The sequence below is a fragment of the Schistocerca nitens genome, chromosome 2 (assembly GCF_023898315.1).
Source record: "Schistocerca nitens isolate TAMUIC-IGC-003100 chromosome 2, iqSchNite1.1, whole genome shotgun sequence".
Lineage (NCBI taxonomy): Eukaryota > Metazoa > Arthropoda > Insecta > Orthoptera > Acrididae > Schistocerca > Schistocerca nitens.
Genome location: NC_064615.1, coordinates 367,653,662 through 367,680,329, shown reverse-complemented (window position 1 = coordinate 367,680,329; position 26,668 = coordinate 367,653,662). Strand labels below are relative to the sequence as shown.

General features: G+C 49.1%; 23 non-coding genes across 23 annotated transcripts; 15 read left to right on the top strand and 8 right to left on the bottom strand.

The window, feature by feature from the left end:
* Positions 1–7: 7 nt before the first annotated feature.
* Trnav-uac (transfer RNA valine (anticodon UAC)) lies at positions 8–80 on the bottom strand. The gene has a single exon. It is a non-coding gene; the product is annotated as a tRNA-Val (tRNA).
* A 235-nt stretch (positions 81–315) lies between these two features.
* Positions 316–387, top strand: Trnap-cgg (transfer RNA proline (anticodon CGG)). The gene has a single exon. It is a non-coding gene; the product is annotated as a tRNA-Pro (tRNA).
* Positions 388–2,216: 1,829 nt separating this feature from the next.
* Trnap-ugg (transfer RNA proline (anticodon UGG)) lies at positions 2,217–2,288 on the top strand. The gene has a single exon. It is a non-coding gene; the product is annotated as a tRNA-Pro (tRNA).
* Positions 2,289–2,890: 602 nt separating this feature from the next.
* Positions 2,891–2,963, bottom strand: Trnav-uac (transfer RNA valine (anticodon UAC)). The gene has a single exon. It is a non-coding gene; the product is annotated as a tRNA-Val (tRNA).
* A 235-nt stretch (positions 2,964–3,198) lies between these two features.
* On the top strand, positions 3,199–3,270 carry Trnap-cgg (transfer RNA proline (anticodon CGG)). The gene has a single exon. It is a non-coding gene; the product is annotated as a tRNA-Pro (tRNA).
* A 1,830-nt stretch (positions 3,271–5,100) lies between these two features.
* Positions 5,101–5,172, top strand: Trnap-ugg (transfer RNA proline (anticodon UGG)). The gene has a single exon. It is a non-coding gene; the product is annotated as a tRNA-Pro (tRNA).
* A 602-nt stretch (positions 5,173–5,774) lies between these two features.
* Trnav-uac (transfer RNA valine (anticodon UAC)) lies at positions 5,775–5,847 on the bottom strand. The gene has a single exon. It is a non-coding gene; the product is annotated as a tRNA-Val (tRNA).
* Positions 5,848–6,082: 235 nt separating this feature from the next.
* Trnap-cgg (transfer RNA proline (anticodon CGG)) lies at positions 6,083–6,154 on the top strand. Its single transcript has one exon. It is a non-coding gene; the product is annotated as a tRNA-Pro (tRNA).
* Positions 6,155–7,976: 1,822 nt separating this feature from the next.
* On the top strand, positions 7,977–8,048 carry Trnap-ugg (transfer RNA proline (anticodon UGG)). Its single transcript has one exon. It is a non-coding gene; the product is annotated as a tRNA-Pro (tRNA).
* A 602-nt stretch (positions 8,049–8,650) lies between these two features.
* On the bottom strand, positions 8,651–8,723 carry Trnav-uac (transfer RNA valine (anticodon UAC)). The gene has a single exon. It is a non-coding gene; the product is annotated as a tRNA-Val (tRNA).
* Positions 8,724–8,958: 235 nt separating this feature from the next.
* Positions 8,959–9,030, top strand: Trnap-cgg (transfer RNA proline (anticodon CGG)). Its single transcript has one exon. It is a non-coding gene; the product is annotated as a tRNA-Pro (tRNA).
* A 1,829-nt stretch (positions 9,031–10,859) lies between these two features.
* Positions 10,860–10,931, top strand: Trnap-ugg (transfer RNA proline (anticodon UGG)). Its single transcript has one exon. It is a non-coding gene; the product is annotated as a tRNA-Pro (tRNA).
* A 602-nt stretch (positions 10,932–11,533) lies between these two features.
* On the bottom strand, positions 11,534–11,606 carry Trnav-uac (transfer RNA valine (anticodon UAC)). The gene has a single exon. It is a non-coding gene; the product is annotated as a tRNA-Val (tRNA).
* A 235-nt stretch (positions 11,607–11,841) lies between these two features.
* On the top strand, positions 11,842–11,913 carry Trnap-cgg (transfer RNA proline (anticodon CGG)). Its single transcript has one exon. It is a non-coding gene; the product is annotated as a tRNA-Pro (tRNA).
* A 1,835-nt stretch (positions 11,914–13,748) lies between these two features.
* Positions 13,749–13,820, top strand: Trnap-ugg (transfer RNA proline (anticodon UGG)). The gene has a single exon. It is a non-coding gene; the product is annotated as a tRNA-Pro (tRNA).
* Positions 13,821–14,422: 602 nt separating this feature from the next.
* Trnav-uac (transfer RNA valine (anticodon UAC)) lies at positions 14,423–14,495 on the bottom strand. The gene has a single exon. It is a non-coding gene; the product is annotated as a tRNA-Val (tRNA).
* Positions 14,496–14,730: 235 nt separating this feature from the next.
* Trnap-cgg (transfer RNA proline (anticodon CGG)) lies at positions 14,731–14,802 on the top strand. Its single transcript has one exon. It is a non-coding gene; the product is annotated as a tRNA-Pro (tRNA).
* A 1,829-nt stretch (positions 14,803–16,631) lies between these two features.
* Trnap-ugg (transfer RNA proline (anticodon UGG)) lies at positions 16,632–16,703 on the top strand. The gene has a single exon. It is a non-coding gene; the product is annotated as a tRNA-Pro (tRNA).
* A 602-nt stretch (positions 16,704–17,305) lies between these two features.
* Positions 17,306–17,378, bottom strand: Trnav-uac (transfer RNA valine (anticodon UAC)). The gene has a single exon. It is a non-coding gene; the product is annotated as a tRNA-Val (tRNA).
* A 235-nt stretch (positions 17,379–17,613) lies between these two features.
* Positions 17,614–17,685, top strand: Trnap-cgg (transfer RNA proline (anticodon CGG)). Its single transcript has one exon. It is a non-coding gene; the product is annotated as a tRNA-Pro (tRNA).
* Positions 17,686–19,606: 1,921 nt separating this feature from the next.
* On the top strand, positions 19,607–19,678 carry Trnap-ugg (transfer RNA proline (anticodon UGG)). Its single transcript has one exon. It is a non-coding gene; the product is annotated as a tRNA-Pro (tRNA).
* A 602-nt stretch (positions 19,679–20,280) lies between these two features.
* Positions 20,281–20,353, bottom strand: Trnav-uac (transfer RNA valine (anticodon UAC)). The gene has a single exon. It is a non-coding gene; the product is annotated as a tRNA-Val (tRNA).
* A 235-nt stretch (positions 20,354–20,588) lies between these two features.
* Positions 20,589–20,660, top strand: Trnap-cgg (transfer RNA proline (anticodon CGG)). Its single transcript has one exon. It is a non-coding gene; the product is annotated as a tRNA-Pro (tRNA).
* Positions 20,661–26,668: the final 6,008 nt, after the last annotated feature.

The window sequence follows — 26,668 nt, the reverse complement described above, 5'->3', positions numbered from 1 at the left end:
ATTGTTGTGTTCCCGCCCGGGATCGAACCGGGGACCTTCTGCGTGTAAAGCAGACGTGATAACCGCTACACCACGGAAACGACGGATCGTCTGATGTGCCACCCGGAGACTCGTGGTAGCAACAGTTTTTCTTCTGTGTTAGCAAGGGCATCGGCTACGAGCTCCCTCCGATTCGTGAGGTTCCTATAGTACAAGAAGTCGATGAAAACAATCCAACCGCGACAGCCAGAGAGAACGCTGGGTGAGCTGCAGCCGTACATGGTGAGACCATCCTCGGTGGCGTCATTCACATGCAGTGTGTTTTCGGAACGAACAGGCTCGTTGGTCTAGGGGTATGATTCCTGCTTCGGGTGCAGGAGGTCCCGGGTTCAAATCCCGGACGAGCCCTTGCGTTTTGTACAACGGTGTGCTAACAAACCGCATGGCGGCGGCTGTTTCGCGCATTTCCAGGCCTCCAAGTCAGCGCTAAATCCGACAACCAGTTCTGAAACAGTTTCATTTGAGCCATGTGCACCCTGCTGGTGGAACGTTTGAAGTTGATTTAAATGGTCACAGTAGAGATCGTAGCAAGTGTCTTGCTGAGTGCGACGAAAACGTGTTTCCGCCCGCAATCGAACCGGGGACCTTGTGCGTGTTAGGCAGACGTTATAACCGCTACACCACGGAAACTGCTACGCTCTGCCCTCCACATGTGATACAACTTGTAGGACGATCGCCATTGTGGCGTAAAAATCACAATGCCGGTATTTCGCATTCGTGTGAAACAATCGACAGCACCCTTGACTGCCTGAATGCCATGTCGAATAAGAGCTCAAGAAGTCATCGGAAACGCTCGAGGGAGAGTCCTCAGCAGCATCTGCTGCTCTTTCTTTCCTTACGAGATACCGTCGATTCGCGCAGTCGTTATTGCAAAAGATGTCACCAAAGGCGATCGCTTCGTTAGCGGCACGGCGCCTGGGCTCGGCGGCAGCTCTACATGGAGGCACCAGCAGCCCCAGCCCCTCCAGGCCGCCGCCGGCGCCACAGCGCAAGGAGTCGGCGCCCGCCCTGCAATGCCCCCTGTCGTTGCACATTCCACCCGCCCTTTATCCTCTCCATGTCTGACTCACTACCCTAAATGACGCTGTAGTCGACGTGCTTATTACTATCGCTTTTGGAAGAACCAAGGCGCAGTATTCTAGTGACGAACCGGTATTGCAAATTTGGATTAAGTAAAAATTTGTTGTGTGGTCGAGCGACACCCCCGTCTCGCTCTTCCTAGATGATCGCTGCTGCGCGGAGTAACTCCTAGCGCGCCGATGGCTTCAGAGTTGGTCTTCTCGAAGTTTTGCTTTTGCACTGCATTCCGCAATCTTATAGTTACGTGCTTCGGTTTCCCGACGTTCTTGTGTTTAGTGCGTTCGGCTTCTCTTAACCCTTAGCCACCGCTTGCCGAAATTTCCACACCGTCATCTGTTGATCTGCAGAGCTCGATGAAGGTACCGCGGCCGTTCCTGAGCTCGCGAAACGGCCGAATCTGTAGTTGTTTCCAGATCTCTCCCACACAACGGCCTCCCGGAAGCTTGGATTACAGGAGTACGCCACTACTCCCAGCCGCTGAATTACCTTTGAAGCAGAATGACATGAGCTACACGCAGCTCCGATTTTTTTTTTTTTTTTTGGTGTCTGACCTACTTTGAAAGATTTTGTAGTCGATTTACTTACCACTATCGCTGTTGGAAGGAGGAAACCACGTGATAATCACACAGTATTCTAGAGACGATCAGGTAATGAAAATTTAGAATAAGTAAAACAGTATCAAAAGAAGTTGTGTGGTGGAGCGGCACATGCAATTCACGCTTCCTAGATGATCGTTGCTGCATAGAATAATTCTTTTGTCTGTGGCGTCTTCAGTATTCGTCTTCTGGAAGTTTTGCTTGCAATATATTCTTCAATATTTTCATTATGAGTTGGTGCTTGCTTTCCCGATGTTATTTTGTTTAGTGCATTCGCCTTCTCTTAACCCTGAGAAACCACATACGGAAACTGAGGCACTGCCGGCTGTTCATAAGCAGAGTTCGATGAAGTTATTTCGCTTTTTATTCGGTGCCTTTAATATTCTTCTCATCAGTGGTGAGTGCTGCCTGCAGAAAGCGCTTATCTTGCGAATTCACGTGAAAGTTTGTGTTCCCTGGGAGATGCACTACTTGTGATTAGCTTGAGTGGTGCGGGCAGGTGGCTCGTTGGTCTAGGGGTATGATTCCTGCTTTGGGTGCAGGAGGTCCCGGGTTCAAATCCCGGACGAGCCCTGCCATTTTGACCGTGCTGAAGAGTAGGTGGAACTCAGTCCCGGTTGCAGCTCCTCAATGAAGAGTAAGACGCCTGTTATATCACGTGGATATAACAAGAATCCGGCACCAGTAAAGTACGTAGGTGGAATTCGGTAGAAAGGCAGACGGTAATTTTTCTTGCAACGGAAAACAAGGTTGTCTTTGCGGAATATGTGCACCGTGAGTGGAGATTCAGCTTGATTGTGCGACAGTCTACCTTCATCTTACTAGCGACGGCAACAACCAATGGGTGGGACGTAAGACTGAGCGTGGCTAAGAGTTTCTCATTATTAGTTACCTTCACACTTTGACACAGCCGTGACAAGGCGAGTAGCGCGAGCTCAGGATAGCCAGTAGGAAGCGCACCTGAAGTAGCCCTGAAGAACCGGGTTGTAAATTTTGCCAGCCATAATGGAGCTAGGGGCGTTCTCAGTTACCAAATACCGGTGCAATAAGAGAGCAACAGTATTTGACAGTAAAATGACGCCCTATCCATCTAGAATATGACATTGATTGTCTCTGCATACGCATCCGTGAGGTCATCCCGGAAATGAAATCCGATAAGCGGATTAAAATTGTTGTGTTCCCGCCCGGGATCGAACCGGGGACCTTCTGCGTGTAAAGCAGACGTGATAACCGCTACACCACGGAAACGACGGATCGTCTGATGTGCCACCCGGAGACTCGTGGTAGCAACAGTTTTTCTTCTGTGTTAGCAAGGGCATCGGCTACGAGCTCCCTCCGATTCGTGAGGTTCCTATAGTACAAGAAGTCGATGAAAACAATCCAACCGCGACAGCCAGAGAGAACGCTGGGTGAGCTGCAGCCGTACATGGTGAGACCATCCTCGGTGGCGTCATTCACATGCAGTGTGTTTTCGGAACGAACAGGCTCGTTGGTCTAGGGGTATGATTCCTGCTTCGGGTGCAGGAGGTCCCGGGTTCAAATCCCGGACGAGCCCTTGCGTTTTGTACAACGGTGTGCTAACAAACCGCATGGCGGCGGCTGTTTCGCGCATTTCCAGGCCTCCAAGTCAGCGCTAAATCCGACAACCAGTTCTGAAACAGTTTCATTTGAGCCATGTGCACCCTGCTGGTGGAACGTTTGAAGTTGATTTAAATGGTCACAGTAGAGATCGTAGCAAGTGTCTTGCTGAGTGCGACGAAAACGTGTTTCCGCCCGCAATCGAACCGGGGACCTTGTGCGTGTTAGGCAGACGTTATAACCGCTACACCACGGAAACTGCTACGCTCTGCCCTCCACATGTGATACAACTTGTAGGACGATCGCCATTGTGGCGTAAAAATCACAATGCCGGTATTTCGCATTCGTGTGAAACAATCGACAGCACCCTTGACTGCCTGAATGCCATGTCGAATAAGAGCTCAAGAAGTCATCGGAAACGCTCGAGGGAGAGTCCTCAGCAGCATCTGCTGCTCTTTCTTTCCTTACGAGATACCGTCGATTCGCGCAGTCGTTATTGCAAAAGATGTCACCAAAGGCGATCGCTTCGTTAGCGGCACGGCGCCTGGGCTCGGCGGCAGCTCTACATGGAGGCACCAGCAGCCCCAGCCCCTCCAGGCCGCCGCCGGCGCCACAGCGCAAGGAGTCGGCGCCCGCCCTGCAATGCCCCCTGTCGTTGCACATTCCACCCGCCCTTTATCCTCTCCATGTCTGACTCACTACCCTAAATGACGCTGTAGTCGACGTGCTTATTACTATCGCTTTTGGAAGAACCAAGGCGCAGTATTCTAGTGACGAACCGGTATTGCAAATTTGGATTAAGTAAAAATTTGTTGTGTGGTCGAGCGACACCCCCGTCTCGCTCTTCCTAGATGATCGCTGCTGCGCGGAGTAACTCCTAGCGCGCCGATGGCTTCAGAGTTGGTCTTCTCGAAGTTTTGCTTTTGCACTGCATTCCGCAATCTTATAGTTACGTGCTTCGGTTTCCCGACGTTCTTGTGTTTAGTGCGTTCGGCTTCTCTTAATCCTTAGCCACCGCTTGCCGAAATTTCCACACCGTCATCTGTTGATCTGCAGAGCTCGATGAAGGTACCGCGGCCGTTCCTGAGCTCGCGAAACGGCCGAATCTGTAGTTGTTTCCAGATCTCTCCCACACAACGGCCTCCCGGAAGCTTGGATTACAGGAGTACGCCACTACTCCCAGCCGCTGAATTACCTTTGAAGCAGAATGACATGAGCTACACGCAGCTCCGATTTTTTTTTTTTTTTTTTGGTGTCTGACCTACTTTGAAAGATTTTGTAGTCGATTTACTTACCACTATCGCTGTTGGAAGGAGGAAACCACGTGATAATCACACAGTATTCTAGAGACGATCAGGTAATGAAAATTTAGAATAAGTAAAACAGTATCAAAAGAAGTTGTGTGGTGGAGCGGCACATGCAATTCACGCTTCCTAGATGATCGTTGCTGCATAGAATAATTCTTTTGTCTGTGGCGTCTTCAGTATTCGTCTTCTGGAAGTTTTGCTTGCAATATATTCTTCAATATTTTCATTATGAGTTGGTGCTTGCTTTCCCGATGTTATTTTGTTTAGTGCATTCGCCTTCTCTTAACCCTGAGAAACCACATACGGAAACTGAGGCACTGCCGGCTGTTCATAAGCAGAGTTCGATGAAGTTATTTCGCTTTTTATTCGGTGCCTTTAATATTCTTCTCATCAGTGGTGAGTGCTGCCTGCAGAAAGCGCTTATCTTGCGTATTCACGTGAAAGTTTGTGTTCCCTGGGAGATGCACTACTTGTGATTAGCTTGAGTGGTGCGGGCAGGTGGCTCGTTGGTCTAGGGGTATGATTCCTGCTTTGGGTGCAGGAGGTCCCGGGTTCAAATCCCGGACGAGCCCTGCCATTTTGACCGTGCTGAAGAGTAGGTGGAACTCAGTCCCGGTTGCAGCTCCTCAATGAAGAGTAAGACGCCTGTTATATCACGTGGATATAACAAGAATCCGGCACCAGTAAAGTACGTAGGTGGAATTCGGTAGAAAGGCAGACGGTAATTTTTCTTGCAACGGAAAACAAGGTTGTCTTTGCGGAATATGTGCACCGTGAGTGGAGATTCAGCTTGATTGTGCGACAGTCTACCTTCATCTTACTAGCGACGGCAACAACCAATGGGTGGGACGTAAGACTGAGCGTGGCTAAGAGTTTCTCATTATTAGTTACCTTCACACTTTGACACAGCCGTGACAAGGCGAGTAGCGCGAGCTCAGGATAGCCAGTAGGAAGCGCACCTGAAGTAGCCCTGAAGAACCGGGTTGTAAATTTTGCCAGCCATAATGGAGCTAGGGGCGTTCTCAGTTACCAAATACCGGTGCAATAAGAGAGCAACAGTATTTGACAGTAAAATGACGCCCTATCCATCTAGAATATGACATTGATTGTCTCTGCATACGCATCCGTGAGGTCATCCCGGAAATGAAATCCGATAAGCGGATTAAAATTGTTGTGTTCCCGCCCGGGATCGAACCGGGGACCTTCTGCGTGTAAAGCAGACGTGATAACCGCTACACCACGGAAACGACGGATCGTCTGATGTGCCACCCGGAGACTCGTGGTAGCAACAGTTTTTCTTCTGTGTTAGCAAGGGCATCGGCTACGAGCTCCCTCCGATTCGTGAGGTTCCTATAGTACAAGAAGTCGATGAAAACAATCCAACCGCGACAGCCAGAGAGAACGCTGGGTGAGCTGCAGCCGTACATGGTGAGACCATCATCGGTGGCGTCATTCACATGCAGTGTGTTTTCGGAACGAACAGGCTCGTTGGTCTAGGGGTATGATTCCTGCTTCGGGTGCAGGAGGTCCCGGGTTCAAATCCCGGACGAGCCCTTGCGTTTTGTACAACGGTGTGCTAACAAACCGCATGGCGGCGGCTGTTTCGCGCATTTCCAGGCCTCCAAGTCAGCGCTAAATCCGACAACCAGTTCTGAAACAGTTTCATTTGAGCCATGTGCACCCTGCTGGTGGAACGTTTGAAGTTGATTTAAATGGTCACAGTAGAGATCGTAGCAAGTGTCTTGCTGAGTGCGACGAAAACGTGTTTCCGCCCGCAATCGAACCGGGGACCTTGTGCGTGTTAGGCAGACGTTATAACCGCTACACCACGGAAACTGCTACGCTCTGCCCTCCACATGTGATACAACTTGTAGGACGATCGCCATTGTGGCGTAAAAATCACAATGCCGGTATTTCGCATTCGTGTGAAACAATCGACAGCACCCTTGACTGCCTGAATGCCATGTCGAATAAGAGCTCAAGAAGTCATCGGAAACGCTCGAGGGAGAGTCCTCAGCAGCATCTGCTGCTCTTTCTTTCCTTACGAGATACCGTCGATTCGCGCAGTCGTTATTGCAAAAGATGTCACCAAAGGCGATCGCTTCGTTAGCGGCACGGCGCCTGGGCTCGGCGGCAGCTCTACATGGAGGCACCAGCAGCCCCAGCCCCTCCAGGCCGCCGCCGGCGCCACAGCGCAAGGAGTCGGCGCCCGCCCTGCAATGCCCCCTGTCGTTGCACATTCCACCCGCCCTTTATCCTCTCCATGTCTGACTCACTACCCTAAATGACGCTGTAGTCGACGTGCTTATTACTATCGCTTTTGGAAGAACCAAGGCGCAGTATTCTAGTGACGAACCGGTATTGCAAATTTGGATTAAGTAAAAATTTGTTGTGTGGTCGAGCGACACCCCCGTCTCGCTCTTCCTAGATGATCGCTGCTGCGCGGAGTAACTCCTAGCGCGCCGATGGCTTCAGAGTTGGTCTTCTCGAAGTTTTGCTTTTGCACTGCATTCCGCAATCTTATAGTTACGTGCTTCGGTTTCCCGACGTTCTTGTGTTTAGTGCGTTCGGCTTCTCTTAATCCTTAGCCACCGCTTGCCGAAATTTCCACACCGTCATCTGTTGATCTGCAGAGCTCGATGAAGGTACCGCGGCCGTTCCTGAGCTCGCGAAACGGCCGAATCTGTAGTTGTTTCCAGATCTCTCCCACACAACGGCCTCCCGGAAGCTTGGATTACAGGAGTACGCCACTACTCCCAGCCGCTGAATTACCTTTGAAGCAGAATGACATGAGCTACACGCAGCTCCGATTTTTTTTTTGGTGTCTGACCTACTTTGAAAGATTTTGTAGTCGATTTACTTACCACTATCGCTGTTGGAAGGAGGAAACCACGTGATAATCACACAGTATTCTAGAGACGATCAGGTAATGAAAATTTAGAATAAGTAAAACAGTATCAAAAGAAGTTGTGTGGTGGAGCGGCACATGCAATTCACGCTTCCTAGATGATCGTTGCTGCATAGAATAATTCTTTTGTCTGTGGCGTCTTCAGTATTCGTCTTCTGGAAGTTTTGCTTGCAATATATTCTTCAATATTTTCATTATGAGTTGGTGCTTGCTTTCCCGATGTTATTTTGTTTAGTGCATTCGCCTTCTCTTAACCCTGAGAAACCACATACGGAAACTGAGGCACTGCCGGCTGTTCATAAGCAGAGTTCGATGAAGTTATTTCGCTTTTTATTCGGTGCCTTTAATATTCTTCTCATCAGTGGTGAGTGCTGCCTGCAGAAAGCGCTTATCTTGCGAATTCACGTGAAAGTTTGTGTTCCCTGGGAGATGCACTACTTGTGATTAGCTTGAGTGGTGCGGGCAGGTGGCTCGTTGGTCTAGGGGTATGATTCCTGCTTTGGGTGCAGGAGGTCCCGGGTTCAAATCCCGGACGAGCCCTGCCATTTTGACCGTGCTGAAGAGTAGGTGGAACTCAGTCCCGGTTGCAGCTCCTCAATGAAGAGTAAGACGCCTGTTATATCACGTGGATATAACAAGAATCCGGCACCAGTAAAGTACGTAGGTGGAATTCGGTAGAAAGGCAGACGGTAATTTTTCTTGCAACGGAAAACAAGGTTGTCTTTGCGGAATATGTGCACCGTGAGTGGAGATTCAGCTTGATTGTGCGACAGTCTACCTTCATCTTACTAGCGACGGCAACAACCAATGGGTGGGACGTAAGACTGAGCGTGGCTAAGAGTTTCTCATTATTAGTTACCTTCACACTTTGACACAGCCGTGACAAGGCGAGTAGCGCGAGCTCAGGATAGCCAGTAGGAAGCGCACCTGAAGTAGCCCTGAAGAACCGGGTTGTAAATTTTGCCAGCCATAATGGAGCTAGGGGCGTTCTCAGTTACCAAATACCGGTGCAATAAGAGAGCAACAGTATTTGACAGTAAAATGACGCCCTATCCATCTAGAATATGACATTGATTGTCTCTGCATACGCATCCGTGAGGTCATCCCGGAAATGAAATCCGATAAGCGGATTAAAATTGTTGTGTTCCCGCCCGGGATCGAACCGGGGACCTTCTGCGTGTAAAGCAGACGTGATAACCGCTACACCACGGAAACGACGGATCGTCTGATGTGCCACCCGGAGACTCGTGGTAGCAACAGTTTTTCTTCTGTGTTAGCAAGGGCATCGGCTACGAGCTCCCTCCGATTCGTGAGGTTCCTATAGTACAAGAAGTCGATGAAAACAATCCAACCGCGACAGCCAGAGAGAACGCTGGGTGAGCTGCAGCCGTACATGGTGAGACCATCATCGGTGGCGTCATTCACATGCAGTGTGTTTTCGGAACGAACAGGCTCGTTGGTCTAGGGGTATGATTCCTGCTTCGGGTGCAGGAGGTCCCGGGTTCAAATCCCGGACGAGCCCTTGCGTTTTGTACAACGGTGTGCTAACAAACCGCATGGCGGCGGCTGTTTCGCGCATTTCCAGGCCTCCAAGTCAGCGCTAAATCCGACAACCAGTTCTGAAACAGTTTCATTTGAGCCATGTGCACCCTGCTGGTGGAACGTTTGAAGTTGATTTAAATGGTCACAGTAGAGATCGTAGCAAGTGTCTTGCTGAGTGCGACGAAAACGTGTTTCCGCCCGCAATCGAACCGGGGACCTTGTGCGTGTTAGGCAGACGTTATAACCGCTACACCACGGAAACTGCTACGCTCTGCCCTCCACATGTGATACAACTTGTAGGACGATCGCCATTGTGGCGTAAAAATCACAATGCCGGTATTTCGCATTCGTGTGAAACAATCGACAGCACCCTTGACTGCCTGAATGCCATGTCGAATAAGAGCTCAAGAAGTCATCGGAAACGCTCGAGGGAGAGTCCTCAGCAGCATCTGCTGCTCTTTCTTTCCTTACGAGATACCGTCGATTCGCGCAGTCGTTATTGCAAAAGATGTCACCAAAGGCGATCGCTTCGTTAGCGGCACGGCGCCTGGGCTCGGCGGCAGCTCTACATGGAGGCACCAGCAGCCCCAGCCCCTCCAGGCCGCCGCCGGCGCCACAGCGCAAGGAGTCGGCGCCCGCCCTGCAATGCCCCCTGTCGTTGCACATTCCACCCGCCCTTTATCCTCTCCATGTCTGACTCACTACCCTAAATGACGCTGTAGTCGACGTGCTTATTACTATCGCTTTTGGAAGAACCAAGGCGCAGTATTCTAGTGACGAACCGGTATTGCAAATTTGGATTAAGTAAAAATTTGTTGTGTGGTCGAGCGACACCCCCGTCTCGCTCTTCCTAGATGATCGCTGCTGCGCGGAGTAACTCCTAGCGCGCCGATGGCTTCAGAGTTGGTCTTCTCGAAGTTTTGCTTTTGCACTGCATTCCGCAATCTTATAGTTACGTGCTTCGGTTTCCCGACGTTCTTGTGTTTAGTGCGTTCGGCTTCTCTTAATCCTTAGCCACCGCTTGCCGAAATTTCCACACCGTCATCTGTTGATCTGCAGAGCTCGATGAAGGTACCGCGGCCGTTCCTGAGCTCGCGAAACGGCCGAATCTGTAGTTGTTTCCAGATCTCTCCCACACAACGGCCTCCCGGAAGCTTGGATTACAGGAGTACGCCACTACTCCCAGCCGCTGAATTACCTTTGAAGCAGAATGACATGAGCTACACGCAGCTCCGATTTTTTTTTTTTTTTTTGGTGTCTGACCTACTTTGAAAGATTTTGTAGTCGATTTACTTACCACTATCGCTGTTGGAAGGAGGAAACCACGTGATAATCACACAGTATTCTAGAGACGATCAGGTAATGAAAATTTAGAATAAGTAAAACAGTATCAAAAGAAGTTGTGTGGTGGAGCGGCACATGCAATTCACGCTTCCTAGATGATCGTTGCTGCATAGAATAATTCTTTTGTCTGTGGCGTCTTCAGTATTCGTCTTCTGGAAGTTTTGCTTGCAATATATTCTTCAATATTTTCATTATGAGTTGGTGCTTGCTTTCCCGATGTTATTTTGTTTAGTGCATTCGCCTTCTCTTAACCCTGAGAAACCACATACGGAAACTGAGGCACTGCCGGCTGTTCATAAGCAGAGTTCGATGAAGTTATTTCGCTTTTTATTCGGTGCCTTTAATATTCTTCTCATCAGTGGTGAGTGCTGCCTGCAGAAAGCGCTTATCTTGCGAATTCACGTGAAAGTTTGTGTTCCCTGGGAGATGCACTACTTGTGATTAGCTTGAGTGGTGCGGGCAGGTGGCTCGTTGGTCTAGGGGTATGATTCCTGCTTTGGGTGCAGGAGGTCCCGGGTTCAAATCCCGGACGAGCCCTGCCATTTTGACCGTGCTGAAGAGTAGGTGGAACTCAGTCCCGGTTGCAGCTCCTCAATGAAGAGTAAGACGCCTGTTATATCACGTGGATATAACAAGAATCCGGCACCAGTAAAGTACGTAGGTGGAATTCGGTAGAAAGGCAGACGGTAATTTTTCTTGCAACGGAAAACAAGGTTGTCTTTGCGGAATATGTGCACCGTGAGTGGAGATTCAGCTTGATTGTGCGACAGTCTACCTTCATCTTACTAGCGACGGCAACAACCAATGGGTGGGACGTAAGACTGAGCGTGGCTAAGAGTTTCTCATTATTAGTTACCTTCACACTTTGACACAGCCGTGACAAGGCGAGTAGCGCGAGCTCAGGATAGCCAGTAGGAAGCGCACCTGAAGTAGCCCTGAAGAACCGGGTTGTAAATTTTGCCAGCCATAATGGAGCTAGGGGCGTTCTCAGTTACCAAATACCGGTGCAATAAGAGAGCAACAGTATTTGACAGTAAAATGACGCCCTATCCATCTAGAATATGACATTGATTGTCTCTGCATACGCATCCGTGAGGTCATCCCGGAAATGAAATCCGATAAGCGGATTAAAATTGTTGTGTTCCCGCCCGGGATCGAACCGGGGACCTTCTGCGTGTAAAGCAGACGTGATAACCGCTACACCACGGAAACGACGGATCGTCTGATGTGCCACCCGGAGACTCGTGGTAGCAACAGTTTTTCTTCTGTGTTAGCAAGGGCATCGGCTACGAGCTCCCTCCGATTCGTGAGGTTCCTATAGTACAAGAAGTCGATGAAAACAATCCAACCGCGACAGCCAGAGAGAACGCTGGGTGAGCTGCAGCCGTACATGGTGAGACCATCCTCGGTGGCGTCATTCACATGCAGTGTGTTTTCGGAACGAACAGGCTCGTTGGTCTAGGGGTATGATTCCTGCTTCGGGTGCAGGAGGTCCCGGGTTCAAATCCCGGACGAGCCCTTGCGTTTTGTACAACGGTGTGCTAACAAACCGCATGGCGGCGGCTGTTTCGCGCATTTCCAGGCCTCCAAGTCAGCGCTAAATCCGACAACCAGTTCTGAAACAGTTTCATTTGAGCCATGTGCACCCTGCTGGTGGAACGTTTGAAGTTGATTTAAATGGTCACAGTAGAGATCGTAGCAAGTGTCTTGCTGAGTGCGACGAAAACGTGTTTCCGCCCGCAATCGAACCGGGGACCTTGTGCGTGTTAGGCAGACGTTATAACCGCTACACCACGGAAACTGCTACGCTCTGCCCTCCACATGTGATACAACTTGTAGGACGATCGCCATTGTGGCGTAAAAATCACAATGCCGGTATTTCGCATTCGTGTGAAACAATCGACAGCACCCTTGACTGCCTGAATGCCATGTCGAATAAGAGCTCAAGAAGTCATCGGAAACGCTCGAGGGAGAGTCCTCAGCAGCATCTGCTGCTCTTTCTTTCCTTACGAGATACCGTCGATTCGCGCAGTCGTTATTGCAAAAGATGTCACCAAAGGCGATCGCTTCGTTAGCGGCACGGCGCCTGGGCTCGGCGGCAGCTCTACATGGAGGCACCAGCAGCCCCAGCCCCTCCAGGCCGCCGCCGGCGCCACAGCGCAAGGAGTCGGCGCCCGCCCTGCAATGCCCCCTGTCGTTGCACATTCCACCCGCCCTTTATCCTCTCCATGTCTGACTCACTACCCTAAATGACGCTGTAGTCGACGTGCTTATTACTATCGCTTTTGGAAGAACCAAGGCGCAGTATTCTAGTGACGAACCGGTATTGCAAATTTGGATTAAGTAAAAATTTGTTGTGTGGTCGAGCGACACCCCCGTCTCGCTCTTCCTAGATGATCGCTGCTGCGCGGAGTAACTCCTAGCGCGCCGATGGCTTCAGAGTTGGTCTTCTCGAAGTTTTGCTTTTGCACTGCATTCCGCAATCTTATAGTTACGTGCTTCGGTTTCCCGACGTTCTTGTGTTTAGTGCGTTCGGCTTCTCTTAACCCTTAGCCACCGCTTGCCGAAATTTCCACACCGTCATCTGTTGATCTGCAGAGCTCGATGAAGGTACCGCGGCCGTTCCTGAGCTCGCGAAACGGCCGAATCTGTAGTTGTTTCCAGATCTCTCCCACACAACGGCCTCCCGGAAGCTTGGATTACAGGAGTACGCCACTACTCCCAGCCGCTGAATTACCTTTGAAGCAGAATGACATGAGCTACACGCAGCTCCGATTTTTTTTTTTTTTTTTTTTTTTGGTGTCTGACCTACTTTGAAAGATTTTGTAGTCGATTTACTTACCACTATCGCTGTTGGAAGGAGGAAACCACGTGATAATCACACAGTATTCTAGAGACGATCAGGTAATGAAAATTTAGAATAAGTAAAACAGTATCAAAAGAAGTTGTGTGGTGGAGCGGCACATGCAATTCACGCTTCCTAGATGATCGTTGCTGCATAGAATAATTCTTTTGTCTGTGGCGTCTTCAGTATTCGTCTTCTGGAAGTTTTGCTTGCAATATATTCTTCAATATTTTCATTATGAGTTGGTGCTTGCTTTCCCGATGTTATTTTGTTTAGTGCATTCGCCTTCTCTTAACCCTGAGAAACCACATACGGAAACTGAGGCACTGCCGGCTGTTCATAAGCAGAGTTCGATGAAGTTATTTCGCTTTTTATTCGGTGCCTTTAATATTCTTCTCATCAGTGGTGAGTGCTGCCTGCAGAAAGCGCTTATCTTGCGTATTCACGTGAAAGTTTGTGTTCCCTGGGAGATGCACTACTTGTGATTAGCTTGAGTGGTGCGGGCAGGTGGCTCGTTGGTCTAGGGGTATGATTCCTGCTTTGGGTGCAGGAGGTCCCGGGTTCAAATCCCGGACGAGCCCTGCCATTTTGACCGTGCTGAAGAGTAGGTGGAACTCAGTCCCGGTTGCAGCTCCTCAATGAAGAGTAAGACGCCTGTTATATCACGTGGATATAACAAGAATCCGGCACCAGTAAAGTACGTAGGTGGAATTCGGTAGAAAGGCAGACGGTAATTTTTCTTGCAACGGAAAACAAGGTTGTCTTTGCGGAATATGTGCACCGTGAGTGGAGATTCAGCTTGATTGTGCGACAGTCTACCTTCATCTTACTAGCGACGGCAACAACCAATGGGTGGGACGTAAGACTGAGCGTGGCTAAGAGTTTCTCATTATTAGTTACCTTCACACTTTGACACAGCCGTGACAAGGCGAGTAGCGCGAGCTCAGGATAGCCAGTAGGAAGCGCACCTGAAGTAGCCCTGAAGAACCGGGTTGTAAATTTTGCCAGCCATAATGGAGCTAGGGGCGTTCTCAGTTACCAAATACCGGTGCAATAAGAGAGCAACAGTATTTGACAGTAAAATGACGCCCTATCCATCTAGAATATGACATTGATTGTCTCTGCATACGCATCCGTGAGGTCATCCCGGAAATGAAATCCGATAAGCGGATTAAAATTGTTGTGTTCCCGCCCGGGATCGAACCGGGGACCTTCTGCGTGTAAAGCAGACGTGATAACCGCTACACCACGGAAACGACGGATCGTCTGATGTGCCACCCGGAGACTCGTGGTAGCAACAGTTTTTCTTCTGTGTTAGCAAGGGCATCGGCTACGAGCTCCCTCCGATTCGTGAGGTTCCTATAGTACAAGAAGTCGATGAAAACAATCCAACCGCGACAGCCAGAGAGAACGCTGGGTGAGCTGCAGCCGTACATGGTGAGACCATCATCGGTGGCGTCATTCACATGCAGTGTGTTTTCGGAACGAACAGGCTCGTTGGTCTAGGGGTATGATTCCTGCTTCGGGTGCAGGAGGTCCCGGGTTCAAATCCCGGACGAGCCCTTGCGTTTTGTACAACGGTGTGCTAACAAACCGCATGGCGGCGGCTGTTTCGCGCATTTCCAGGCCTCCAAGTCAGCGCTAAATCCGACAACCAGTTCTGAAACAGTTTCATTTGAGCCATGTGCACCCTGCTGGTGGAACGTTTGAAGTTGATTTAAATGGTCACAGTAGAGATCGTAGCAAGTGTCTTGCTGAGTGCGACGAAAACGTGTTTCCGCCCGCAATCGAACCGGGGACCTTGTGCGTGTTAGGCAGACGTTATAACCGCTACACCACGGAAACTGCTACGCTCTGCCCTCCACATGTGATACAACTTGTAGGACGATCGCCATTGTGGCGTAAAAATCACAATGCCGGTATTTCGCATTCGTGTGAAACAATCGACAGCACCCTTGACTGCCTGAATGCCATGTCGAATAAGAGCTCAAGAAGTCATCGGAAACGCTCGAGGGAGAGTCCTCAGCAGCATCTGCTGCTCTTTCTTTCCTTACGAGATACCGTCGATTCGCGCAGTCGTTATTGCAAAAGATGTCACCAAAGGCGATCGCTTCGTTAGCGGCACGGCGCCTGGGCTCGGCGGCAGCTCTACATGGAGGCACCAGCAGCCCCAGCCCCTCCAGGCCGCCGCCGGCGCCACAGCGCAAGGAGTCGGCGCCCGCCCTGCAATGCCCCCTGTCGTTGCACATTCCACCCGCCCTTTATCCTCTCCATGTCTGACTCACTACCCTAAATGACGCTGTAGTCGACGTGCTTATTACTATCGCTTTTGGAAGAACCAAGGCGCAGTATTCTAGTGACGAACCGGTATTGCAAATTTGGATTAAGTAAAAATTTGTTGTGTGGTCGAGCGACACCCCCGTCTCGCTCTTCCTAGATGATCGCTGCTGCGCGGAGTAACTCCTAGCGCGCCGATGGCTTCAGAGTTGGTCTTCTCGAAGTTTTGCTTTTGCACTGCATTCCGCAATCTTATAGTTACGTGCTTCGGTTTCCCGACGTTCTTGTGTTTAGTGCGTTCGGCTTCTCTTAACCCTTAGCCACCGCTTGCCGAAATTTCCACACCGTCATCTGTTGATCTGCAGAGCTCGATGAAGGTACCGCGGCCGTTCCTGAGCTCGCGAAACGGCCGAATCTGTAGTTGTTTCCAGATCTCTCCCACACAACGGCCTCCCGGAAGCTTGGATTACAGGAGTACGCCACTACTCCCAGCCGCTGAATTACCTTTGAAGCAGAATGACATGAGCTACACGCAGCTCCGATTTTTTTTTTTTTTTTTGGTGTCTGACCTACTTTGAAAGATTTTGTAGTCGATTTACTTACCACTATCGCTGTTGGAAGGAGGAAACCACGTGATAATCACACAGTATTCTAGAGACGATCAGGTAATGAAAATTTAGAATAAGTAAAACAGTATCAAAAGAAGTTGTGTGGTGGAGCGGCACATGCAATTCACGCTTCCTAGATGATCGTTGCTGCATAGAATAATTCTTTTGTCTGTGGCGTCTTCAGTATTCGTCTTCTGGAAGTTTTGCTTGCAATATATTCTTCAATATTTTCATTATGAGTTGGTGCTTGCTTTCCCGATGTTATTTTGTTTAGTGCATTCGCCTTCTCTTAACCCTGAGAAACCACATACGGAAACTGAGGCACTGCCGGCTGTTCATAAGCAGAGTTCGATGAAGTTATTTCGCTTTTTATTCGGTGCCTTTAATATTCTTCTCATCAGTGGTGAGTGCTGCCTGCAGAAAGCGCTTATCTTGCGTATTCACGTGAAAGTTTGTGTTCCCTGGGAGATGCACTACTTGTGATTAGCTTGAGTGGTGCGGGCAGGTGGCTCGTTGGTCTAGGGGTATGATTCCTGCTTTGGGTGCAGGAGGTCCCGGGTTCAAATCCCGGACGAGCCCTGCCATTTTGACCGTGCTGAAGAGTAGGTGGAACTCAGTCCCGGTTGCAGCTCCTCAATGAAGAGTAAGACGCCTGTTATATCACGTGGATATAACAAGAATCCGGCACCAGTAAAGTACGTAGGTGGAATTCGGTAGAAAGGCAGACGGTAATTTTTCTTGCAACGGAAAACAAGGTTGTCTTTGCGGAATATGTGCACCGTGAGTGGAGATTCAGCTTGATTGTGCGACAGTCTACCTTCATCTTACTAGCGACGGCAACAACCAATGGGTGGGACGTAAGACTGAGCGTGGCTAAGAGTTTCTCATTATTAGTTACCTTCACACTTTGACACAGCCGTGACAAGGCGAGTAGCGCGAGCTCAGGATAGCCAGTAGGAAGCGCACCTGAAGTAGCCCTGAAGAACCGGGTTGTAAATTTTGCCAGCCATAATGGAGCTAGGGGCGTTCTCAGTTACCAAATACCGGTGCAATAAGAGAGCAACAGTATTTGACAGTAAAATGACGCCCTATCCATCTAGAATATGACATTGATTGTCTCTGCATACGCATCCGTGAGGTCATCCCGGAAATGAAATCCGATAAGCGGATTAAAATTGTTGTGTTCCCGCCCGGGATCGAACCGGGGACCTTCTGCGTGTAAAGCAGACGTGATAACCGCTACACCACGGAAACGACGGATCGTCTGATGTGCCACCCGGAGACTCGTGGTAGCAACAGTTTTTCTTCTGTGTTAGCAAGGGCATCGGCTACGAGCTCCCTCCGATTCGTGAGGTTCCTATAGTACAAGAAGTCGATGAAAACAATCCAACCGCGACAGCCAGAGAGAACGCTGGGTGAGCTGCAGCCGTACATGGTGAGACCATCATCGGTGGCGTCATTCACATGCAGTGTGTTTTCGGAACGAACAGGCTCGTTGGTCTAGGGGTATGATTCCTGCTTCGGGTGCAGGAGGTCCCGGGTTCAAATCCCGGACGAGCCCTTGCGTTTTGTACAACGGTGTGCTAACAAACCGCATGGCGGCGGCTGTTTCGCGCATTTCCAGGCCTCCAAGTCAGCGCTAAATCCGACAACCAGTTCTGAAACAGTTTCATTTGAGCCATGTGCACCCTGCTGGTGGAACGTTTGAAGTTGATTTAAATGGTCACAGTAGAGATCGTAGCAAGTGTCTTGCTGAGTGCGACGAAAACGTGTTTCCGCCCGCAATCGAACCGGGGACCTTGTGCGTGTTAGGCAGACGTTATAACCGCTACACCACGGAAACTGCTACGCTCTGCCCTCCACATGTGATACAACTTGTAGGACGATCGCCATTGTGGCGTAAAAATCACAATGCCGGTATTTCGCATTCGTGTGAAACAATCGACAGCACCCTTGACTGCCTGAATGCCATGTCGAATAAGAGCTCAAGAAGTCATCGGAAACGCTCGAGGGAGAGTCCTCAGCAGCATCTGCTGCTCTTTCTTTCCTTACGAGATACCGTCGATTCGCGCAGTCGTTATTGCAAAAGATGTCACCAAAGGCGATCGCTTCGTTAGCGGCACGGCGCCTGGGCTCGGCGGCAGCGAGATACCGTCGATTCGCGCAGTCGTTATTGCAAAAGATGTCACCAAAGGCGATCGCTTCGTTAGCGGCACGGCGCCTGGGCTCGGCGGCAGCTCTACATGGAGGCACCAGCAGCCCCAGCCCCTCCAGGCCGCCGCCGGCGCCACAGCGCAGGGAGTCGGCGCCCGCCCTGCAATGCCCCCTGTCGTTGCACATTCCACCCGCCCTTTATCCTCTCCATGTCTGACTCACTACCCTAAATGACGCTGTAGTCGACGTGCTTATTACTATCGCTTTTGGAAGAACCAAGGCGCAGTATTCTAGTGACGAACCGGTATTGCAAATTTGGATTAAGTAAAAATTTGTTGTGTGGTCGAGCGACACCCCCGTCTCGCTCTTCCTAGATGATCGCTGCTGCGCGGAGTAACTCCTAGCGCGCCGATGGCTTCAGAGTTGGTCTTCTCGAAGTTTTGCTTTTGCACTGCATTCCGCAATCTTATAGTTACGTGCTTCGGTTTCCCGACGTTCTTGTGTTTAGTGCGTTCGGCTTCTCTTAACCCTTAGCCACCGCTTGCCGAAATTTCCACACCGTCATCTGTTGATCTGCAGAGCTCGATGAAGGTACCGCGGCCGTTCCTGAGCTCGCGAAACGGCCGAATCTGTAGTTGTTTCCAGATCTCTCCCACACAACGGCCTCCCGGAAGCTTGGATTACAGGAGTACGCCACTACTCCCAGCCGCTGAATTACCTTTGAAGCAGAATGACATGAGCTACACGCAGCTCCGATTTTTTTTTTTTTTTTGGTGTCTGACCTACTTTGAAAGATTTTGTAGTCGATTTACTTACCACTATCGCTGTTGGAAGGAGGAAACCACGTGATAATCACACAGTATTCTAGAGACGATCAGGTAATGAAAATTTAGAATAAGTAAAACAGTATCAAAAGAAGTTGTGTGGTGGAGCGGCACATGCAATTCACGCTTCCTAGATGATCGTTGCTGCATAGAATAATTCTTTTGTCTGTGGCGTCTTCAGTATTCGTCTTCTGGAAGTTTTGCTTGCAATATATTCTTCAATATTTTCATTATGAGTTGGTGCTTGCTTTCCCGATGTTATTTTGTTTAGTGCATTCGCCTTCTCTTAACCCTGAGAAACCACATACGGAAACTGAGGCACTGCCGGCTGTTCATAAGCAGAGTTCGATGAAGTTATTTCGCTTTTTATTCGGTGCCTTTAATATTCTTCTCATCAGTGGTGAGTGCTGCCTGCAGAAAGCGCTTATCTTGCGTATTCACGTGAAAGTTTGTGTTCCCTGGGAGATGCACTACTTGTGATTAGCTTGAGTGGTGCGGGCAGGTGGCTCGTTGGTCTAGGGGTATGATTCCTGCTTTGGGTGCAGGAGGTCCCGGGTTCAAATCCCGGACGAGCCCTGCCATTTTGACCGTGCTGAAGAGTAGGTGGAACTCAGTCCCGGTTGCAGCTCCTCAATGAAGAGTAAGACGCCTGTTATATCACGTGGATATAACAAGAATCCGGCACCAGTAAAGTACGTAGGTGGAATTCGGTAGAAAGGCAGACGGTAATTTTTCTTGCAACGGAAAACAAGGTTGTCTTTGCGGAATATGTGCACCGTGAGTGGAGATTCAGCTTGATTGTGCGACAGTCTACCTTCATCTTACTAGCGACGGCAACAACCAATGGGTGGGACGTAAGACTGAGCGTGGCTAAGAGTTTCTCATTATTAGTTACCTTCACACTTTGACACAGCCGTGACAAGGCGAGTAGCGCGAGCTCAGGATAGCCAGTAGGAAGCGCACCTGAAGTAGCCCTGAAGAACCGGGTTGTAAATTTTGCCAGCCATAATGGAGCTAGGGGCGTTCTCAGTTACCAAATACCGGTGCAATAAGAGAGCAACAGTATTTGACAGTAAAATGACGCCCTATCCATCTAGAATATGACATTGATTGTCTCTGCATACGCATCCGTGAGGTCATCCCGGAAATGAAATCCGATAAGCGGATTAAAATTGTTGTGTTCCCGCCCGGGATCGAACCGGGGACCTTCTGCGTGTAAAGCAGACGTGATAACCGCTACACCACGGAAACGACGGATCGTCTGATGTGCCACCCGGAGACTCGTGGTAGCAACAGTTTTTCTTCTGTGTTAGCAAGGGCATCGGCTACGAGCTCCCTCCGATTCGTGAGGTTCCTATAGTACAAGAAGTCGATGAAAACAATCCAACCGCGACAGCCAGAGAGAACGCTGGGTGAGCTGCAGCCGTACATGGTGAGACCATCATCGGTGGCGTCATTCACATGCAGTGTGTTTTCGGAACGAACAGGCTCGTTGGTCTAGGGGTATGATTCCTGCTTCGGGTGCAGGAGGTCCCGGGTTCAAATCCCGGACGAGCCCTTGCGTTTTGTACAACGGTGTGCTAACAAACCGCATGGCGGCGGCTGTTTCGCGCATTTCCAGGCCTCCAAGTCAGCGCTAAATCCGACAACCAGTTCTGAAACAGTTTCATTTGAGCCATGTGCACCCTGCTGGTGGAACGTTTGAAGTTGATTTAAATGGTCACAGTAGAGATCGTAGCAAGTGTCTTGCTGAGTGCGACGAAAACGTGTTTCCGCCCGCAATCGAACCGGGGACCTTGTGCGTGTTAGGCAGACGTTATAACCGCTACACCACGGAAACTGCTACGCTCTGCCCTCCACATGTGATACAACTTGTAGGACGATCGCCATTGTGGCGTAAAAATCACAATGCCGGTATTTCGCATTCGTGTGAAACAATCGACAGCACCCTTGACTGCCTGAATGCCATGTCGAATAAGAGCTCAAGAAGTCATCGGAAACGCTCGAGGGAGAGTCCTCAGCAGCATCTGCTGCTCTTTCTTTCCTTACGAGATACCGTCGATTTCAGTCGTGGCCGAGTGGTTCAGTCGCGCTTGAGACACGGAGCTATTCGGACGTGCTGAGAGCGCTGTTAACCGGTGTGTTTACGAGTTGTGATATTTGTGTTTTTTCTACTTTCTGTTGGACGTGCAGTGATTGTTTTTCCGTTAATTGTGGTGAAGTTTCTAACCTTTTTCGCTGTTATTATTTAGCGGCCTCGACCGCTTGTAAATTTCTGCTATGGCCAGGTTATTTCCCAGGAAAAGTACCCTCCGTTTCGAATTTGAAAAGTCAACCCGTCACGTACAACCGACGTCACTGGAAATTCATGATTGGATAGTGGACGTTATTGGTATCAATTCTGATCAGGTGCACACTGCGTATTACGACATGGAGCAGTATTGTTTTTTTGTCAAATTACTGAACCCTGTGTTGCTGGATAAGGTACTCATGAAGCATGGCGGGCGAGTTGAGTTCCGACATCGGGATAACTCTGTAAGTACCGTTACCGTTACTAATGCCGACGTAGAATATAAAAATGTACGTATTTTTAATCTGCCCCCAGAAGTTGAAAATTGTTATTTGAAAGATGTGTTAAGCAAGTATGGGGATGTCAAACAGATTCGAAATGAACGCTGGTCTAGCCAGCATCGCCTGCAGTGTTTCAGTGGTGTTCGGTCAGTAGATATGCATGTGAAGGTCAATATTCCTTCCCATATTATGGTTTGCGACTACAGGGTTCAAGTTACGTACTCTGGTCAAACTTTGACGTGTCACATCTGCAATGAGAGTGGCCACATGCGTCAAGATTGTCCCAAACGAGTTTTCGTCTTAAAAAATTCCTTACAGCAACGGAAACGGTTAACGCTCGCGGAGATTATTACCGATAATCAAGCGGCAGAAAGTGCTACAGCCGGTGGTGCATCTGCGTTGCATGAACCGGAAGTCGTGCGCATTGAGGAATTTCCAACCCTGCCTCGGAAAAGTGCGGACGAACCGACACTTGCGACCGGAGACACTGCTACCAACAAACGGCGTAGGACTTGTGACGGTAGTAGTTCTGAGGACGAAACCCACAGTACACCAGAATCAAAGAGACAAGACTCGCAGGAACGTAGATCTGATACTAAGTTCGTAAAAGGTCCCGTTCTCGTAGACGATTTTTCCTCTGGCATGTCACATAGTGACAATTCAGCTGCTGTCGCGGCGTCGCAGGGGACGGATGGTCGGCCCTCCGACCAACCACAGCACCAGGTTCCGGTAGACCGATCGAATTGTGAACAGCAGGTCGCTGCAGGGGTTCACCACGGCGTAGACAGTTGTGATAGTACACAGACCACACCTCTAGATGAGGATGCCGGACGGCCAACGGCGGCGGCTCGCGACACGGAAACACAACAGGAATGTTGTCATAACACGGAACGCGAACATAAACAGCAGTCGGTGTCGGAAAATGTCAACAAACCACTTCATGTGGAGTTTGATGACAAACGTGTTGATAGCGAAAGTGCTTCCGCAGCTGGTTTGCCGCCGGAGGACACGCCGCGAGTGATTCCGGCCGTAGTGTCGGGCCCGTCGTCGGCCGTTGACGTTCCCCATGACCCGCCCACGCCGCCGTCTGCCGAGATGGCTCATAGTGGGCGCCGCAGGAACAGAATCCAACCAAATGTGAACGTTGTCCGAAAGAAAACTAAGAATAAAGATGCCGGGGGCAAACACAACGAGCATGACTTGGCTTTACAACCGGATACGCAAATGGAATGGCATGACGATCCGACCTTTGGCGATGATTAATTTATCCCCCTTCCTGCATAGGTCTCAGTATGTCACAGGCTTATAAAATAACAACGTTAAATATTAACAAGATCCGATCTGACGTCAAGGTGCGTGCTCTACAACAATATCTTTACGAGTCGGATACAGACGTCGCCCTTTTACAAGAGGTGGCCTTGCAGCACATAAACCTTACCGGTTTTGTTGCAATAATGAATTCTTCCCCGGAAACGAACGTGGGGACTGCCGTCTTAATTAGGGAAGGTATTCCAGTTGCCCACATTGAAAGATTAGAATCCGGTCGAGGACTGAGTGTCAATATTTTTGGCGTTACTGTTATTAATTTGTACGCGCCTTCCGGGAGTACTCGTAGAGCTGACAGAGCACGCTTTTATAAGGAAGATATCATTTATTTACTGCGGAACAATCCTACGCAGCTGATCATTGGAGGTGATTTTAATTGTGTATTGTCTAGAAAAGATCAGACACCAAATTTTAATTATTCACCTGATTTAAACCGTCTTGTTTATGATCTTAAACTCAAAGATACCTGGGAAGCTCGGTACCCAACTTTAGTGAGGTACACACACATCGTTGGCAATTCCTGTAGCAGGATCGACAGGATTTATGTGTCTGATAATTTAGCAACTCACTTATTAAATGTAGAAACTATTCCTACCAGCTTCTCAGACCACAGTGGCGTGGTTGCGTGTATCAACTTACAACAACAACCCACGCGCTGGTTTAAAAATCAGTGGCATCTTAATCTTTCATTATTAACCGACTCAGATCTGGAGGAGGCCGTCAGGCGTGCTTGGGACCAGTGCCTCCGCACTATTCATGCCTTCCCTAGCATTATAGCATGGTGGACCTATAAAGCGAAGCCCAAACTGCGCAGGGTTCTTATGTCCTTTGGTATTGAACGGGCTACTGGAATTCGCAGGACAATGGAATTTTATTACTCCGTCTTAAGAGATTTATATGACAGAGCGGATGCCACGGCTACTAGAATAGCGGAAATTCAGAGAATCAAAGCTAAATTACTCAGTCTGAAACGGGAGCAGTTAGAAGGACTAAAGGTTCGATCCAAAGTTAACTCAGTACGCGCAGACGAAACGGTGGCCTTGTATCACCTTGTCAAGCACGCGAAGAATAGAAGGAGGGCTTTCATTGATGAACTTAAACTCGAAGATGGCACGACGGTCACAAATCAACGCGATATCGTCAGAGAACTTTACAGCTACTTTGTCAGGACTTATACTTCAAACGCTCCCCATGCAGACAGCGCTTCTCAACTCCTTGAAGTTCTTTCTTCGAGGATAACTGCAGACGAAAGTGACAGTCTTTCTTCGGGTTTCAGTCACGAAGACGTTTTCGACATCATCTGCAGTTCCCCTACTAACAAGTCCCCTGGGCCTGACGGCCTTCCCATTGAATTTTATAAAAAGTTCTGGCACATACTAGGAGAGAAGATCACAGACATGGTGAACGAGGTCTTGCAGGGGCAGTCTGTTCCAGGAGAGTTTAAGGAATGTAAAATTGTTCTCCTCCCTAAGACCAGAGGTGGAAAATCTGTAACAAATCTTCGGCCGATATCACTACTGAATTCCGATTACAAGATTGTAGCTCGTGCAGTTAAGATGAGGTTTCTGCCGCTCACTTCCAACCTACTTTGCAAACAGCAGACATGTGCTTTTCGGCGGACTATACTGCAAACGGTCGCCTTTTATAGGGATATTATTGCGTTAGCTGACGCCAGCAACGTAAGATGTGGTCTGCTCTTTCTCGATTTTTTTAAGGCATTTGATCTTGTCAATCACACGTACCTACTAGAGACACTGCGGCGCTTGGGCTTTTTACCGTCCGCGATCGCAATGATAAAGAATGTGGCCATCGGAATCACTGCAAAAATTTCCGTAAATTCGCAACTCACGAAACGGCTCCTAATCGACAGAGGAGTCCCTCAGGGCAGCCCCTTGTCGATGTTGCTGTTCGTCATTTCGCTCGAGCCGCTCCTCACGCACCTGCAGGCGAAGCTTAGTGGTTTAACGATCTCAGGAGTGAAGTCCGTAACAGGAGCCTATGCGGATGATGTTGGGATTGTTATCAGAGATCAGTCTGACGTCACTGAGCTTGAAGCTGTCCTCAAGACCTACTGTCAGGCGTCTGGAGCACACATAAATGAACAGAAAAGCAAGTTTTTAAATCTGCGAGGCCTTGATCGTCTTCAAATTTCATGTGCCACACACGTCAGTGAACTTAAAGCTCTAGGGATAGTGTTGAAGGCGTCAACATTAAACATGACGGCAGCGAACTGGAGGGATGTGGCTCAAAAAATCAACGGTGCGGTAATTGATAACTACCACAGAAGTCTGAACCAATTTGACAGAATTACGTTGATTAATACGTGTGTTTTATCTAAGGCCTTCTACACGGCGCAGGTTCTTCCTCTTCCTGCAGGAGTGGCTCAACATATCACGTCAACGGTTACGAAATTTCTATGGAAAGGCGAGATCTTTCGTGTATCTGCACGAACAGCAGCGCTACACCCTACGCATGGAGGGATGGGATTGGTTGACATACGGAGCAAAGCACTGGCTCTGTACGTGTCACGTACGGCGGAAATCATACAGAAGGAACCTCATGGTCTTACGGCACAGTTATTTCATGCTGTCCGGCCACACAGTCTTGAACCTCCGCTGAATGTTCAACCTATTTGTTACCGGCTTAAGCATATCAGAGAGTATTATCTCGAGTATAGCTACCTTAGTCACCAGTTACGGCAAACTCAGTCTTTAACGGCAAAAGCCATTTTGGCGGAAAGGAGGGAACACGAAAGCCAGAATCCGATTGTTAACAAATATAGTGGAGTAAAATGGGATACAGTATGGCGAAACGTTGGTTCCACTGTTTTGAGCTCGGATGCTCGTACTGCGTGGTATAAAGCAGTCAATAATATAATAAGTACCAATGAGCGACTCCACCGGATAGGACTGAGTGCTACCGACCTCTGTCTTCACTGCGACCTCCTAGATACCGTGCTGCACAGGTGCACCTGTGGGGAACGTCTCCACAACTGGAACTGGATTCAGCAACAAGTCGCACTTATCACTCGCAGTGTTCCCGGCAATGTCCAGGCGATGATGATCTATCGACCTGATTTTAAGTTTTACCCACAGACGAAAAATAACGCTGTGAGCTGGTTACTGGGTAATTATTCTAGTTATATCTTTAACAAACTTGGCGATGATGATCCTGTCCAATTCAAAATGCATATGGCAATCGAATTTCACAAAACACTTCAATACAAGAATCATGGCAAGAACTTTGGAAATATGCTTAAAATTGTCTTCGAGAAAATGGGAATAGGGTAGTGTACCGGGTATGTGGGGGTGAATTGGGACACGGAGCACCTGTAGTGCCGCGAAGAGGCCCCACTGCTTCTGCGCCGTGTCCTGACTTCAGCCACTCCGCCTCGGTACCTCCCTCCAACGGTGAACATGGATCAGTGGAATAAACTTGGATCCGAGATGAGACACAATAATGTTTTTTCTTTCTTCTTGAAAAAATTGTTCACGGTGCTCCCCAAAGGAGGGGATTCGTTTATTTTTTCTTAAAAAAAAAAACAAAAATAAAGAAAAAAATACAAAACAATTTCAAAAAAGTAAACATAAAGAAAAATTAACAAACACTTTAAAAACAATTGCAAACATAAAACATAGAACAAGTATAGGACAATTATCAACAAATAAT